Here is a 17,336-nt window from a genome sequence, read left to right as displayed (position 1 = left end):
ATGTGTCACTGTTCTAAATATTTTATATGCTTTACTTCAGTCCTCACAACAACCCAGTGGACTAGGTATTATTATCATCTCCATTTTATAGATCATTTTTCAAATCAAATGCAAGCTCTTTATCACTGTCTTTAAAATCTCCACCAAATGTTCTCAACTTCCACTATATCCCCTCTTCTTGCCATTCCAGTCCTCATTTCTTACTTAAAAACTTGACTGATGTATCTCATATATCCTTTCTCATATGAAAGGAGCAGTTCTCTTCTCTAGCCAGCTTCTTTCTCCTCCCTTACTACCACGGAAGTTTCCTTCATGAAGATGTTCCCACTTAACCCCTTCTTCACGTGCTTATTAAAAGTGACCACTATAGAAGTACATAGAGTAAAAAGTGAATACCTACCCCCAAAAAAGGGAACACCTCAACGGCACTCCTTAACATTTTACAAAAATAGGAATATTCTATACTTATTGTCCTATAACGTGACTTAAAAAAAAAAAAAAGTTAACAATGGACATCTTTCTACATCAGCAAATAAAGATTCATTGCATTCCTTATTAGCTTAGTGGTATTCCGTTGTATGGACCCACCATACATTACTTAACCAGTCCCTAACTGACAGACATCATTTTTTTGCAGGAACAAACAATGCTATAAAGAAAAACTTTGTACTCATATTTTTCATGCACATGTATAAATATATCTATAGGACAAATTTCTAGAAGTGGAATCTCTGGGTCACAGGGTACGCACATTTAAAATTCCAACAGACATTGCAAATTTACCTTCAAGGGAACTTACGTTCCCATCAGTAGTGTGTGAGAATTCCAATTTCCCCACATCCTCATCACTACTAGCTATCATCAACTTGTTTAATCTCTTCATCTAATAGGTAAAAAAGTGGTACTTATGCTTTATGTTATGTTTATTTAAATGAGTAGAATTAGAATTTATAGCTTAAATAGGTTTGGAACTTATTATTAGCTGTAGGCTAAGCTGAACGGCCTATGGAGAAAAAAAATAATTCAAGAAGCACATTAACAGTATAACTAGGGAGACTGGTAATATTTAACCGATTTGGGATTTTAGCATGGAGTGGACAATGACGCCACCACAAATGAGTTTGATCTCTTCACTAAAGCACAATACTTACCTTTCACTTGAAATTCATTGCTATCAGTTCTTCACATTATGCCATATATTTTAGAAATGTTTCTTTTAAAAGAGTATATTCAACTTCCTAGTGATACATTCACTTTCTTATTTTTACTTTCTCACAACACCCCTGAGTGATCAGACCACTTTGATATTTTACTTTTTCATATGTTGTTTATTAATCTGACCTTTGACCTCTTTTGAATGTTAAAGCACACGAGTGTAATCAATATCTAACCATGAACATCCAATATGATTAAGACAACTGATATAGGTGGTTATATTAGAACATAGAAAAAGGAGAGTAAAAAAAGTAAATGTTAGCAATGGCCAACCATAGAAACATTCTACATTCTGGATTATGAAAACAAAACACTAACAGAGCCCCACATACTCAGTGAATGCTAACATAAACGAGATGCCCTCTGTTCATGAACCACTGTCAAAGGCTAGGTGTCTATGATTATAATGCTATTAGCAACGATGGTTGAACTGAGCTATTCACACATTTTCTCACCTGATTTTCTTTGTGGCCACCTCCAGGTAACAATTTTTGTCAGGGAGACTCTAATTAGCTCTAACAGGGATTTTGACCTTATTATCCCGATAAATTAGTATCCATAACTGAAAAAATAAGCACCACAAATTATCTAGCATTCTAGAAAGGCTTTGGCTCAGAACTGATAAATCAGTAAACCCCTCTCTGCCCTTCCTTTCTCAATTTAAATTTATATTCTTCACAGAACAAACTGATACTTAAGACTTTATTTCAAAGTCAAAAGCTCGTGCTACATTAACATGCCCACATGGCCTATCTGAGTGAACACATGACAGATACTACACATCATCTTTTCCATGTCAGAGACTGAAAGACAGAGACAGAGTGGGGGCAGGAGAGAGCAGAACACCAGTGTGACAAAGTGCTAAAGGCAAGCTGTAAATTGTCTTTTGGTCACTCACGGCTGCATTTTGAAAAAGCTGACGGAAAAGTAGGGCCTATCTTTCCTTTGGAGAGAATCAACTGTCATATAAAAGCACCTTCCTAACTCACTAGCAACAGTGCTGCCCTCCCACCCCTCACATAACTCGCCCAGCAAGAGAAGCACTGCTGGTTTCTAAAGACAATGACAAAAAAGCTCTGTATTCTGTCGATGGGAGGGAGCAGTGAAGACCAGCTTCCTAGGCTCTAAACTATGCCAGACTGCCCTGCTAATCCCCCCTAAATCCCACAACGTTGGGGTGGGGGTGGGGGTGAGGGTGGGAGACAGAATAGAAAACAATCCAAAGTTGAATCAAGGGCAGTAGCTCTGGATTATAGGAGGTCATAACATTTCTGTTTGAATGGGGGAGGGAGCGGGGGGACGGTGTGGCAGGGGAAGGGCAGATACAAAAGCCTGTATGTTTATAAAAATACAACACAAAAATAAATTTTATCCCTGATCCTTCTGATATGCTAACCAACATCTGCCCCTGATCATTTGCCAGCCCAGGCTGCATAGAAGGCACAGAGTAGCAGGCATTTTCACACAGCGAGGCTGAAAGAGATGTTACTAGAGTGTAAATTACTCATTAGCTCAACAGAAGAAAAGAGAGAAAATACCTGTCACAGAATGCTGTTTACAACTTGACACATAATAAAAACAACCCTGAAAATTTCAGGAGAGTGTCTTACTTTTCAGACTTCTATTAACATGTAAATGGCAAAGGAACAGTATTATAGTCTTTAAAAACTGCCCATGTCTCAGGAACAATAACACACGACTGGAAAGAATGCTTTCCAAATAATTTGTAATTTTCTCATCCTTATGAGAGCAAAGTGTTTTTCATTATTACAATCAGCTTTAATACAGAGCGATATTTCATAGCTTTGATTATCACCTAACGGAGGAGGGGAGGTGGCTTCAACTGCTGTATTTTACATTTGTCGGAATCCGGTTAATAATCCTTTCACTGAAATCAGACAGGCCTCATTCTGCAGGTCATGCCTTTATCAAACAGACAGGCCACCATTTTAATAAAGACCGAGGATGAGCTGGAGGGGCAACGGGAATGGGGGTCAGTGAAATCTCCTTATATCACGACAACTGAAAAGACTCTGCAAATTTCTGTTAATTTTGGGGGGAGGTAACAGAATGTTAAGATATTTATATTCCTCTCCTTACCATAAGGCAAACCTACTTGTATTAATTGCAATCAATATTCCTCAGGCAGTCTATTTTACACTTAGATTTCTTCTAGTTCCTTGAAGCAACATAAGGATCTTTAGGTAAAATATGTATTTTACCTACACATATCTCAGTCACGGTGTTGAACAGCGCTGTGGCTCCTGTTTTCACATAATAATCACCCGTACATCATCAACAGCTAGCATATACTGAGGACCCACTGTGTGTGACCACATCACGCCAGGCGCTAAGGAGGTCCCCTACAAAAGGGCAGACCACGACAGTTTTTGCTAATGAGGGATGTTTTTCAAAATACAGTGAAGACAACAAACCATAAAACGACAAAATCTACTTCAAATCCAACCTTGAGATTCCTTTGCTTCACATGCTTGACTAAAATCAAACACATACCAACTTGCTGATATACTCAAAACATTCTTCCCTTTTCTTTTTAAAAATAAGGCCTGGATATCCATTTTTTTTTCAAATTTACTTGTTTAAATATACGCACATGAGAGAAAATGATAAAGCAAATGGGGCAAAATAAAAAACAATTCGTGAATCTGAATAAGGGTATATAGAAGTTCCTTGTATCATTTTTGCAACTTTTCTATAAGGTTTGAAACATTGTAAAAAAATCCAAAGTCAGAAAAAAATTGAGTAGTAACAGAAAAGCTTTCTCCTAGGGTTGTTTTGAGTTTCAAACAATTTACCTACTTAGCTCATGCTGGGCACTTAGAAAACACTGATTATTAGTTATTTTTAAAAATGAGTGGGTCGGGGCTTCCTTGGTGGCACAGTGGTTAAGAACCCACCTGCCAATGCAGGGGACACGGGTTCAAGCCCTGGTCCGGGAAGATCCCACATGTCGTGGAGCAACTAAGCCCATGCGCCACAACTACTGACCCCGCATGCCACAACTACTGAAGCCTGCGCACCTAGAGTCTGTGCTCCGCAACAAGAGAAGCCACCGTAGTGACAAGCCTGCCCACCGCAACGAAGAGTAGCCCCCACTCTCCGCAACTAGAGAAAGCTTGCGCGCAGCAACGACGACCCAATGTAGCCAAAAATAAATTAATTAAATAAATTTTAAAAAAAGAGTAGGTCAATTGTAACAAATGAACCACTTCGATGAGGGATGTTGATAATGGGGGGAGGCTATGCATGTGTTGGGGCAGGGAAATCTCTGTACCTTCCCTTCAATTTTACTGTGAATCTAAAACTGCTCTAAAAAAATTAAAGTCTTAAAAAAAAAGTGAATCAATTATCTAAGCAAATTAAAGCACGAATAAATAGTATTTAGTATGTTGCTTGCATAGGCAAACATAAAGAGAAGATAGAAAAAATCAGCAAGAGTCTGAACAGATTTTGCTTATGGACAGCCACACTGAAATCTGAGTTCCATTTTTTCCTCAAGGGGCAATAATCTCTCATCTGCAAACCTGTATGGACTTGTTATATATCATACAGGTTTGCAGATGAGAGACTGTTGCCCACTGAGGAAAAGTCCAGGGCCTTTTTCTAGCTAAAAAGGTAATTCATTAATCTGCGATGCAATTAGGCATTTTATTGATTTGGGGTTGTTTTGTTTTATAAATACAATTTTGCAACAAAAAAAAATACGAGCATGTAAGAACCGTGATGTAATCTTTGCATGAAATATGGCCCTTATTGGTATCTGTCCCAGGTTCCCATCTAGGAAGGAACTGAGAAACAGTTAATAACAGAACCATAGGGCTAATTTAAGGATTGGCAAACAAAACTGGTTAGGGTTAAAATAATGTGGAGAAGAGCATGGTGGGGGATCATTTCACAACAGTCAAGCAGAGGTAATACAGAAGCAGACTGCCCACAAAATGCCAAGGTTCAAATCCCATCCGCACCTTATTCTACTTTATAAACTAAAAAGAAAGATTAAATGTATCATTTAGTTACTACTTGACAAAAAAACAGCAGTATCCGTATTACAAGATTATCAACTATCAAACAAGTAGCTGTAGAAAGGTCTGAATATAACCTCGGGCAAGTCATTTAATCTCAAGGAGCCTGTATTTCAACACATGTAAAATGGGAACACTAATAGTGCTGACCTCATTGGATTGCTGTAAGGAGTAAGTGAGTTACAATCTGCAAAGAGCTTACAACAGTGTCTGGCACAAAAGCACTATACATGGGTAGCTACTATTACTGAGTTTACAAAGAAATGGGGTCTTCTTAATACTATAGTAAAATAGTATTTTTACTCAAAAATCAAGAATGGGGCAAGAGAGAACAAACACAAATATTGTATTGTGTTCTGCTTAGACAGAAGACACTGTCCTTATAGAGAAAATAATTAAATGCTGGAAAACAGTACCTACAAAGGTTGCCACATTACCTCTGAAGATTTACACAAATAGGATACATTTTTATCTACCTGGAAAGATTTAAGTGGGATATTGACTGAAGTTGAAGGATAAACTAGAAGTCCTTTCAAGGTCTCTTCCCATCCAAAGAATCTACAATTAACCAGAAAAACATTTAATTATGTACAACCTACTTGCTGAATATATAAACTTAAAAGTTTTTGGCTTAGGGACTTCTCTGGTGGCGCAGTGGTTGAGAATCCGCCTGCCAATGCAGGGGACACAGGTTCAATCCCTGGCCCTGGAAGATCCCACATGCCGCGGAGCAACTAAGCCCGTGTGCCACAACTACTGAGCCTGCGCTCTAGAGCCCGGGAGTCACAACTACTGAGCCTGCTTGCCACAACTACTGAAGTCTACGAGCCCTAGGGCCCACGTGCCGCAACTACTGAGCCTGTGTGCTGCAACTACTGAAGCCCATGCGCCTAGAGCCCATGCTCTGCAACAAGAGAAGCCACTGCAATGAGAAGCCCGCGCACCACAACAAAGAGTAGGCCCCGCTCGCCACAACTTGGGAAAGCCCACGGTCAGCAACCAGGACGCAGTACAGTCAAAAAAAAAAGTTTTCGGCTTAGCAAATAATATTGTAGCCAAAATAAAGTAAATTGAGTAGAATTCTACTTGATGAACAAATGAAGATAAAGCTTAAATTTATCACTGGATTCCTTATTGATAAATAGTATTATTTGTACTAAAAGATTATCCATTTTCAGTTTTAGAAATATCAGCTGAGGGACTTCCCTGGTGGTGCAGTGGTTAAGACTCTGCGCTCCCGGGGCTTCCCTGGTGGCGCAGTGGTTAAGAATCCGCCTGCCAATGCAGGGGACACGGGTTCGAGCCCTGGTCAGGAAAGATCCCACATGCTGCGGAGCAACTGAGCCCGTGTGCCACAGCTACTGAGCCAGCACTCTAGAGACCACGTGCCACAACTACTGAAGCCCGCATGCCTAGAGCCCGTGCTCCGCAACAAGAGAAGCCACCGCAATGAGAAGCCTACGCACCGCAACGAAGAGTAGCCCCCACTCACTGCAACTAGAGAAAGCCCGCGTGCAGCAACGAACACCCAACGCAGCCAAAAGTAAATAAATAAAATAAATAAATTTATAAAAAAACAAAAACAAAAACTCCGCGCTCCCAATGCAGGGGACCCGGGTTCAATCCCTGGTCAGGGAACTAGATCCCACATGCACACTGCAACTAAGGAGCCCATGAGCCGCAACTAAGGAGCCCACCTGCCGCAACTAAAGACCCAGCCCAACAAAATAAATAAATACATGAATAAATAAATAAATATTTTTTTTTAAAAAAAGAAATATCAACTTAGAAATAACCACTCACAACGAGAAGTGGTGATTTAACACACTATGGCAGCATACAGAAACAATAGATAAGACCCAAACGGACTTTCCCTTTGTTTAGCTTATAGTTTATACGTTCTTCTTCATCATTATCAAATAAGTCTAAAATAATTTATGTAAAGATATCAGATACAAAACAATTACATTATAAAAATGGCGGGACTTCCCTGGTGGTCCAGTGGGTAAGACTCCGTGCTCTCAGTGCAGAGGGCCCGGGTTCAATCCCTGGTTGGGGAACTAGATCCCACATGCATGCCACAACTAAGAAGCCTGCATGCCACAACTAAGAGTCTGCATGCTGCAACGAAGACCCGGTGCAGCCAAAATAAATAAATAAATAAATATTTAAGTATTTATAAATAAATAAATATGGCAATACCACACACAGAGTACAACCTACCAGCAATGCCAGCCAGACACATCTAGAAACGAAGGGAACACACGCACATATCTCACAGAAACAGGTGCCTCATACCAAAGTTACTCTTCAGCTTGAAAGTTAACATTTCAGACTAATCCTCTTGAAACTTAGCAGGAAAAATAGTAATTTTTAAAAACCCTGTTAAACTGCTAAATCAATCTAGTCACCCTGAACACCTCTCAACAGCATCTAGAATCCATGAACATAGCAGCTGCATCCAGAAAGATTTAAGATCCTAAATTATTCACATACATTAATAACCAATGTCTCTGATATCCACTAATCAAAATCTAATCTTTGCTAACTATCACAGATGCTATCAACCATTTGATCTTTGTCATTTATACAAATACCCACAAAACAGCAGCAATCCAAAATTTACACAACTTTGAAGAAAAAGCATCTTTGTGTAACTGAATGTACACTAACGAAATAACCTCAAATAAGTCTCGAGAATAGTTTGCATTTTTTTCTTAAGTAAATTATATACTATCTTTGGCACCATCAAATGCAAATAATCATTCATATTCTTAGCTAAACGTAAAAGCTTCAGAATAAAAATCATCAAAACAAAATACTTGATTAAGAATAACCTAAGGGCTTCCCTGGTGGCGCAGTGGTTGAGAATCTGCCTGCCAATGCAGGGGACACGGGTTCGAGCCCTGGTCTGGGAAGATCCCACATGCCACGGAGCAAGTGGGCCCGTGAGCCACAATTACTGAGCCTGTGCGTCTGGAGCCTGTGCTCCGCAACAAGAGAGGCCGCGATAGTGAGAGGCCCGCGCACCGCGATGAAGAGTGGCCCCCGCTTGCCACAACTGGAGAAAGCCCTCGCACAGAAACGAAGACCCAACACAGCCATAAATAAATAAATAAAAGAACGTGAATTTCTAAAAAAAAAAAAGAATAACCTAAATTTTGTCCCAAATTTCTTATCTTCCTTTTAATTTCCAAAAGGGTCTTAAAAATCAAAAGCTTCTTCTAGAAAATATTAATCTTTTTTATTCACAACTACAAAACAGGAGAGGCAGTGGAGCTGTCCAAGGCTCCAGCTTGCATTACTTAGAGGTTTTTTCATGATAAAAATTACCGATAAACCCATTATTTAACCTAAAATCCTCTACTATTCTAAACCTCCCTTTCTTTATTCCATTTTTGTTAAATGCGTGAGTTCCCTACTACAGTATAAAAAGTCCCACACAAAGCTAAAGGTAGCTTAGGAACTAGCTGTCCTCACTGCCCCAATTTAAATGTCATCCCCGGCAAACTTCCCTGGTTGGCTATTCGCCTTTCTCTGAAATGATTTCTCAATATTCTCCAGCCACCAAAAACAATTAGGCAGAAATCTGGTTGATCAAACAAAACAAAAAGATTTTCATCTTCCTCTATCTCAACAACAGTGTGTTCCCCATTGAAAATGAAAAGGCTGTCGATAAAGCACTGCCCAGCGCTTGTCATTTATCACACTGCTACAACACAACACTGTCACACCAGACAGGCACAGCCACACTGGAAATACAACCCATTTTCCCATTATCACAACACCGGTGAAATGCAGAGCTTCTCAGCACCCAGTTGATGCTTCATCATTCATACAAGAACAAAATCAAATCACAATGGGTCTCATCTTTTCAAAGTGGACATGAAAAGTCGATTTAAAAAGCCATGAAAGGTGGAAGCAGATTCAAGATTCCCTGAAGAGAGAAAGAGGTTTCTGGAATATCCTACTTTCATGGACAAAAGGACTCACAGTTTCAACACACTCACAGTTCTCTTCTCAACAAAGAATTCCTTTCCTTCACCCCCTACCTCCACTGTTACTTTTTGGTTTTTGCCCCTATCTCTAGGTCTCTTTGCACTCACCATGGTTCCTCCTCTTCTGCACCAAAGGCTCCCTACACTTGATCCTTCACTACAGCGTCTCTGCCCTGATCCACGAGGACCTTCTGGAGCATCTCCCCCAACTGCACACTTAATTCCCACCCCTGTGCAGTCTACCCCAGCTCTACATCCATCAGGCTTCCCCAAGCTGCCCTTAACCCTGTTCTCTTCCCTCACTCCCCATCTCATCCTTTAAATCCTGGGGCCCACCTCTTCCTTGCTCCTCTGGTGGTCCGCTTTACACCCTGTCTCTTAACCTCCCTGTTTGTACCTTGGATCTTGCTGAACCTCGTCAGTTAACACAATTCCCCAGTTACCCTGTCCCAGACCTTCGTCACTTCTCACACCCTCACCCTCTTCTCCTTTCAGCTTTCTGGTCCCCGAATTGTCCTACAAACGCCCCATCTCTCATCTCTATTTCCTTTCACCCTTCCACTCCCACCGCACTTATTCCTAACTCCACCTGGTTCTAGCCCAGTGTCTCATTCCCCCTCCCTCACTTTCAAGAATTTACACCCACTGCCCACCCACTAACCCATACCTTTCTCAGAACCTCGCAGTTCCCACCCACCGCCGGTCCTAGACCTTCAGCTCATCTCGCTCCGCACTAGTTCACACCCTTGTCACGTCTGGCTCTTAATCACTCTCTCTCCTCTACTCCCAACTACTACCCCAGCTCTGCCCCTCCTTGCCTTCCACTTCCAACTCTTACCCCAGTAACCCTCACCCCACTACCATCCCCTTCAGAGCTTTCCCCTCCAAACCCCTGCTCTCACACCTAAGCCGAGGAGCCGTCTTCCTAGGCTCGGTCTTCCTAACCTCATTCCCGGCCCGGCTTCCTCATCACCCACCCTGGGTTTTGCCTCCTTCCAACCTCCTTGGCTGGCTTTTTCTCACTCCTCTCCCTGCCTTCTAACCCTTTCTCCCCTTAATCCTTCTCGTCTCATTCACAGACCCGTTCCCCCCAACCGCCCCCAAGCCTTCCTTCCCTTCTCCCCTCAAGGCTTTTACCCCAAACCCAGCGGTCGCCCACCCCGCCAAAATAAAGGGCCGGCGCTGTCGGACAGCCGGCGCTCGCCTCCCGCCAGCCCTCGCCCCGGGCGCCCCCAGCCCGCCGGCGCCGCGGTCCCGCCCCCTGCCGCCGCTCCTCCCGCCCGTGAGGCGCGCGCCGCCTTTGTCGCCCCTCACCCGGTGTGTGAGGTTTTGCTTCTTTAAAGGGGAGGGCCAGTGTGCCGGAGACTCCTGTCCCCGCCTCCGAGTCTCAGAATGGGATCCCTGGCCGTCGCGCCCTCCCCGGTCCTCGTCCCCCCACCTCCTGGAGCTATCCCCTTGGCTGCCTCCCCACCTCCTCCGCCCCCTCCCCTGACCCCCCTCTATTTACCGCCATCATCAGCACGCGCGAGCTGTCACCAGGGCGCGAGACAACCGAACACGGCCACGCCCCCTGCCCACCCATTGGCCCGCCCGCCGGAGCCCCGCCCCCCGGGCCCCGCATTGCGCCAACGGCGCAGCGCTGGGCCCTGACCCGACACAGACATCCCCTCCGAGGGTTCGCGCCGCGGCTGCCAAGTTTAGGGTTAGCCACCGACGCGCGGCCGATTTGAGCCTGCCGTAAGGGGCGGCGGCGTAGAGGGGCGTTGTGAATCGCGGGTCGAAGTTTGGTTGAAGCACAGGAGGGTAAATAAAGAGGTTTCCAGACAAAGAGACTCTTAAAGGTACAGAGTCTTACGCCTGTCCCTCCTCCTTAAAGGGCCAGAGACTCACCCGAGCCCATCTCCGCCCCCTTCTCCCCAGCCCATTAGCCCGCGGAACTGTAAAGGAATTTTACGATAGCTCCCCGCACTCCTTTTGGATGGAGCGTCTTTGACATCGCTTCCCAATGCCAAGGGGAAAAGCCTTTCTCATTATCCCGTCTAGGTTTTTGTTTTGTTCTGTTAAAAGACTACTATTTTTCAGTGTCCGAAGGATGCAGCTTCCGAACTGTGGGGTTTCCTGAGGCAGCTTTTGCAAAAGTTACTATTGGCTCCCAGGCGAGTGAGCACGTGTCTGACTTTTGTCACTGATGACCCAGTCGGAATTCAGCTGTTTTATGGAAATCCCCCTAAGAGTTTCGCTGCTGTAAACTGAAGTTCGGCACATCGTGGGGATGGAGACCCCAGGGAAATAGAACAGCGGTTATTTCTACAAATCTTCTAAGAAAAGGCTTCCTTCCCGAGCAGCCTCTTGGGTGCACTGCCCTGACATAGCCTGCGATGGGGGGGCCTCCTCCAAATAAGACCAACAGTTACATCACCCAACGCAAGGCTAATAAAACAGGTAAAGGCTTACGTTTAAGTACAAGGGCAAGGAAAAGAAATAAACGTATGTGTTACCACCTACACTGACTCAAAGCTACACACCTGTAAATATGAAATAGAGACGCAACAAAAGCCAAAGAACAACAAATAAAATAAGAAGGGGGAAAGAGCATGTGCATGTGTAAGCAAGAATCTACAATGCCCGGAGCCAAACCTGTGAAAACATTTCCAAAGGTAGCTAACTTAGGCTTTTTAGACGTTTGATGAAAGGAGAAGACCTAGTGGTTGACTGACTGATTTGGTGAGGATTTGCCATGTGGTTCAAGAGCTCAGAGTTAGACCTAAAATTTAGCATTCCCTTTGCTGTCTAACACCTTTAACATAATTTTCTTTAAGGAATTCTTATCTTACATTATAACTCATCTATTTTCTCCTCTTAACTCCCCAGCCCCTCAAGAAAATTCTTGGAGAATAAAGATTGGCTCTTATTCAATGTTATTTCCCTAACAAAGTGCGTGACACCATTATAGGTGCTTTTTTGAGTGAAGTATTTTGGAGCCACTTAAGACTTCTGAAGGAAGGGGTGCTCTCAAAATAGCAATGGGGGCGGTGATTCTCAGTGCTGTGAGTATGTATTAGACCAGCGGTTCTCAAAGTGTGGCCTGCGGAGCCCTGGTGACTACAGACTTTTTTCAGGAGGGTCCCTGAAATCAAAACTATTTTCATAGTAATAAGATATTACTTGCCTTTGTCACTGTGATGACATTTGCACTAATGATACAAAAGTCACAATGGGTAAAACTGCTGCTGCCTTAACACAAATCAAGCCAATGGCACTAAATTGTACTAGCAGTCAAGGTATTCTTCACTGCCACCCATTCACAGGAAAAAAATAATATCTGTGTCACTTTAAGGAAGTCCTTGATGAAGCACTAAAATAAAAACTATTTGTTTTATGTAAGAACAAATTTTTTCAATAATACTGTTCTATGTGATTAAGTGGATGTAGGCATAAAGCACTTTTGTTCCTTACAGTGTTTTTCTTGAGGAAAAGAACTTGTGCAATTTCTCTGAATTTTGAGCTGAATTAGCAATTCATGCAATACCATTTTTACTTGGAAGAACAGCTAACAGATAAACTATAGTCATTCAGCCTTGGGTATCTGAAAGATAGTTTCTCAAAAATAAACAAATTGAGCCTGACAGCATTGATCAAACTCAAGCTCTCAGGCAAAACTTCCCAAGACTTTTCTGATGAGATTGGTGGTGATATTAACAAATATGATTTTTTGATATTGCAAAATGAAATGTGTCAACATTAAAAGATCTGCAGTATTTCCCAGATGACCAATGCATGATGCTACAAAATTGTGTACGGGTAAAAGATCCCTTCAAAGTGCAAAATAAACCAATGAATGTTAATATAATAGAGTACAAAAAGTTCACTGATAGAATTTGAGATTCCACATTGCAACTAACCTTTAGCGGAGCTGTGATGTAGTATCAAAAAACATCCACAATTATCGGAAGACGGTATCACTATACTTCTCCCTTTTTCCAACTACACATCTGTGTAAGGTTGGATTTTCTTCATATTCTTCAACCAAACAACAAATTTCAACACACTGACTGCAGAAGCAGATATTAGAATCCACTGTCTTCTATTATGTCAGACATTCAAGAGATTTCCAAAAATATAAAACAATGCCACTCTTCTAAATTTTTTCTTTGAAAAAAAAGTTATTTTTCATTAAAATATTTTCCTTATGTTAACATCTGATGTGTTTATTGTTACTTTTAAGTGAATTAATACTTTCATTTTTCATTATAAATAAGTTTTAATAAGGTAAGTACCAATAGATATAACCTACATAAACAAAAGCTCTTTGGGGTACTCAGTAATTTTGAAGAGCATCAAGGAATCTTGATACCAAAAAGTTTGAGAATTGTGTATCAGATGGAAGCAGAAAGAATAAGAAGGCTATTTTAGATAATTCAAATATGAAAAGGCTGTGCAAGATAGCTAACAAAAAGGTTTTATTGTAGCTTCAGAGTTAAGAGCTTAGGTGGTTCATCAATGAGGAATGGAAAACAGAATCAGGAACACTGAACTTTGTTTAGACACAACTTTCTTCAGTCACCATATACACTGGCACCTAAAAAGCAGTTCAGAAGCAGGCCCAACTAAGGCTTGGGAGTTGAGGGGAAACATGATGGATGTGTTACACAAAGAAAATATAGTCATTTCTACCCCACTTTTTTTTTTTAAAGCTCAGCTTCTTTTCCTTTAGGTTGTAGGAGAACAAGTAAAATCCCAACACTATGAGTAAATATTAAAAATATATTTCCATGCTCTAGAAATGGTCCCTACAACTGTGCTCACTGATCTCAATGATTACAAAAATACACCTGTATGACAGATACTTTCTCTGGATTCTCTCTACACATTGCTTGTTCTCTATTACAACTATTTCCTTTGCACTGGAGGAGAATTTTAACCTGCTACCAAGCAGTAATAACCCTATAGCTTCCCATCTCAAACATCCTAACTGTACACAATACCTTCAGCACCATTAAAAAGATGCAAGAGCAGAGACAGCATCACCTTGCCTCCAAAGCACTCTTTACATCTATTCTCCCTTGAGCCTCTCAACAAGCCTATGAAATACGGAAAAAGGGCATCATTACTCCCACTACACAGATGAGATCCAGAAAGGCCAACGTGATTGAAGTTCCCTGGCAAGTTAGGGACAGTACTATGGCTAGCACCCAGACATCTGTCTCCTAAAGCAGTGTTCTCTTCCATTTAGTAGGCTGCCTCGGAACACCTGTCACCTCCACATTCCTAGCCTTGCCTTTCCCACACAACAGATGTCCAATATTGACTTCTGCCTTTGGGACAATCTAGGATATATAAATGTGGTCCCTAAATTCTTTTTTAAAGCCTCTAAAGAAAACTCAGTAGAATTCATATTAACCTTAAAAACAGGTCTATGCCATCTGATGGGGCAGGGATATGTTGGGGAATAAAACAGAGACTACAAGAGAATTAGGAATCTTTGCTCCGAGAGTTCCAAGAATCTTTTTTTTTAACTTGCTAATTTCATCACAGAGGCAAAGAACTATTTCTCTGCCTCATCAATCACACCATCCTGAAAAATGAAAATACGCTCATTAAGCAAAATGCCATTACAACAGGATGATTTTCAGATCCCATGGAGTGTGTCATAATGGAAGAGTAACTCCTGGGGCCATAAAGAGTACTATAAAGATTCCTTCACATATATTTGCTCCTACTCATTTCTGAGAGGTTGTGTGTATGTATACGTAGTGACAAGATGAGAAGCAGGAACCTATAGGAAAGAAAAGAGCAGGAACACAGTCCAGCTTCCCAGAAACTGACTGAAAGGCCTGAAGACCTATAAAATGAAGGTGGGAAATCCCTAGATGGGACCCGAGGTGAGGGTTCAAAAGTCAGTGGAAGGTCTCGCTTGCAGTAAGTCAGCCGGATGTATGTCACACCTGCTTTATCTTTGTCTTCCTGCTCTTTCCCTTCACGATGTACTCCCTTTAGAGATTCTTTTTTTTGGACCACGGATCTTTGAAATACTCTAATGAACCCTATAAATCCTATTCCCAGAAAACTGCACGTATACACAAAGCCGTGTCCACTTTCAAGGCATCTTAGGCCTCCTGAGGCTGCCCTCAGGGGTTGAGAACCCACAGTGCATTTAAGAGTCACGGCTTGCTCATACTCTAGCCCCAACTAATGGTCTACTCCCTCATTAAGTACCACACAGTCTCCACAACCTGCAAGAGAAAGGACAGCTAGCAAAATGCTTTGCTTTGCTTTTTGTCTCAGAGGTAATGACAAAAATGAAATACACAGGGAACAGATTTCCCTAGATGAGGCCAAGTTAATGCTGCATGATCTCTGGGAGGGATGGTGTAAAGATGTGAATACTGAATGATGGTCAAACTGTGTGACCTCAAGGGTCCCTTCTAACCCAAGAGACTGATTTTGGAATGCTCTACACAATGGCAGAGTTCTCACCTTGGGGGAGAATCCCCCCTACAAGTGACTGTTTGAAGGCCAAAGACACCAACCCCCCAGGAGAGGACCAAACTTGTAACCCAGCCGGTCTCAGCCATTCCACACAGCAACTGTGACCGGGGACTGCAGCCCAAGGCTCCCAGACAGCAGCAGATACGGAGAGGGAGGCTGTGGCGAGGGAAAGGCCACACATCAGTCCTGCCTGGCTCTAAATCCACTGTGAATGTCCTCAAAATGTTCAGCCTAGAGCCCTTCCCATATTTTAAGTCTCAACTTTTGACACCTGGAGGACACGCTTCTAACTGCTCCCCTCACCCTCCCTCCAGGATTCGGAGAGAAAACTTTTCACTCATCCTGAAGCCTGAGGAATGAACACTGGACACAGTGGGTTGGGGCAGACCTGGTGGAGGGGAGGAGTGGCCAGTCCCTAGGTATTCCCTCAGTGGAGCAGTGACACCAATACACAGTGGGGGACATGTGACGACTTGGTACTCAAGACCTGAGGAAAGCAAGCGGGAGGCAGCATGGAAACAGGTACAGAGAATCAGAACAGCACAGGAGGAAAGAGCAGGAACTATCAATGGATACACGAAGTGGATGAAACTTAGTGTTTCCCCAAATGCTAGCATCCTCCTTCCTCCTCCAGATTTTGCCTTTTGCAGGTATCACCTGCACTATAACTTAACAGTTCCCTTTAAGTGGACTCTTCTTAAAAAACTTATTTACCCTCATCCTAAGACATAAATTGCCAGTTATACTTTTCTCTAATGTACATTAGAATAAGGCATAAGTACTAAAATAAAGATGTATTCCACATTCCACCTAAAATCACCTGGCACCACACAGAGGTCCAGGTGCCACCTTTTGTCACATGCTGCGAGCCATGAGTCCTGAGTCTGAAGTTTGGTCCTGACTCCAGCCTCACCTCTCAGCATGACCCCCCTGGGAGCCACCACCTCCCCATCTTACAGTGAAGGAGAACCAGGTAAAAGTTAAAGCTGCCCTGCATGGTTCTGACAGTCAAGGTTGGCAGATTTCTATGTGACTCTGGCAAAGGTACCCACCAAGGTGACATGTTAGCAGAATCCCAGAAATGTCCTGGTTTCTGCTCTTTCAGGGTAGCTACAGACGGGGAGAGGGGTAAAGCATCCGAAAGCAAAGGAAGGAGTGACAGGAAGACAGACTAGTGTAAAAGGAGGTATGTCATATTTGAACCCAAAATACAGCATCTCCATTTACTAGCTGAGTTTAAGTTTTTTTCATTTTTAAAATGAGGATAACCGTGCCTCTTTTCCCTTTATACAAATGCTCCTCAACTTTCATTCAACCTGAACTTTCAAAAACTATACACCGACAATCCTAAACTACTCTTGAAAGCCCCATTCAGACTTACATACAAAAGCTGTATGACATTTGGGCCCTTCCCTCTAGTTACCAGTTCAGTTTTGGCAACTTTGCTAGTGGAGTTGAATTTGTTAAATTAAGAAGTGTATTGCATTACCCGCCTTTTTTAGTAATAAGCTTTCTTTAACTGACGCAAAGGACAAAGATGGACAAAAAGTGGCAATTCTTAAAGCTTGATCTGATGTTTACTGGACTTAAA

The 17,336-nt window shown here is 42.4% G+C and overlaps 2 protein-coding genes across 3 annotated transcripts in view; both read right to left on the bottom strand.

The window, feature by feature from the left end:
* MED20 (mediator complex subunit 20) overlaps nt 1-17,336 on the bottom strand; it is a 73,570-nt gene that overhangs the window by 44,683 nt on the left and 11,551 nt on the right. The gene's annotated exons all lie outside the window — the stretch shown is intronic.
* USP49 (ubiquitin specific peptidase 49) overlaps nt 1-17,336 on the bottom strand; it is a 75,597-nt gene that overhangs the window by 56,194 nt on the left and 2,067 nt on the right. The gene's annotated exons all lie outside the window — the stretch shown is intronic.

This window comes from Balaenoptera ricei, chromosome 11 (genome assembly GCF_028023285.1).
Source record: "Balaenoptera ricei isolate mBalRic1 chromosome 11, mBalRic1.hap2, whole genome shotgun sequence".
Lineage (NCBI taxonomy): Eukaryota > Metazoa > Chordata > Mammalia > Artiodactyla > Balaenopteridae > Balaenoptera > Balaenoptera ricei.
This window is presented reverse-complemented; position numbering and strand designations above follow the sequence as displayed.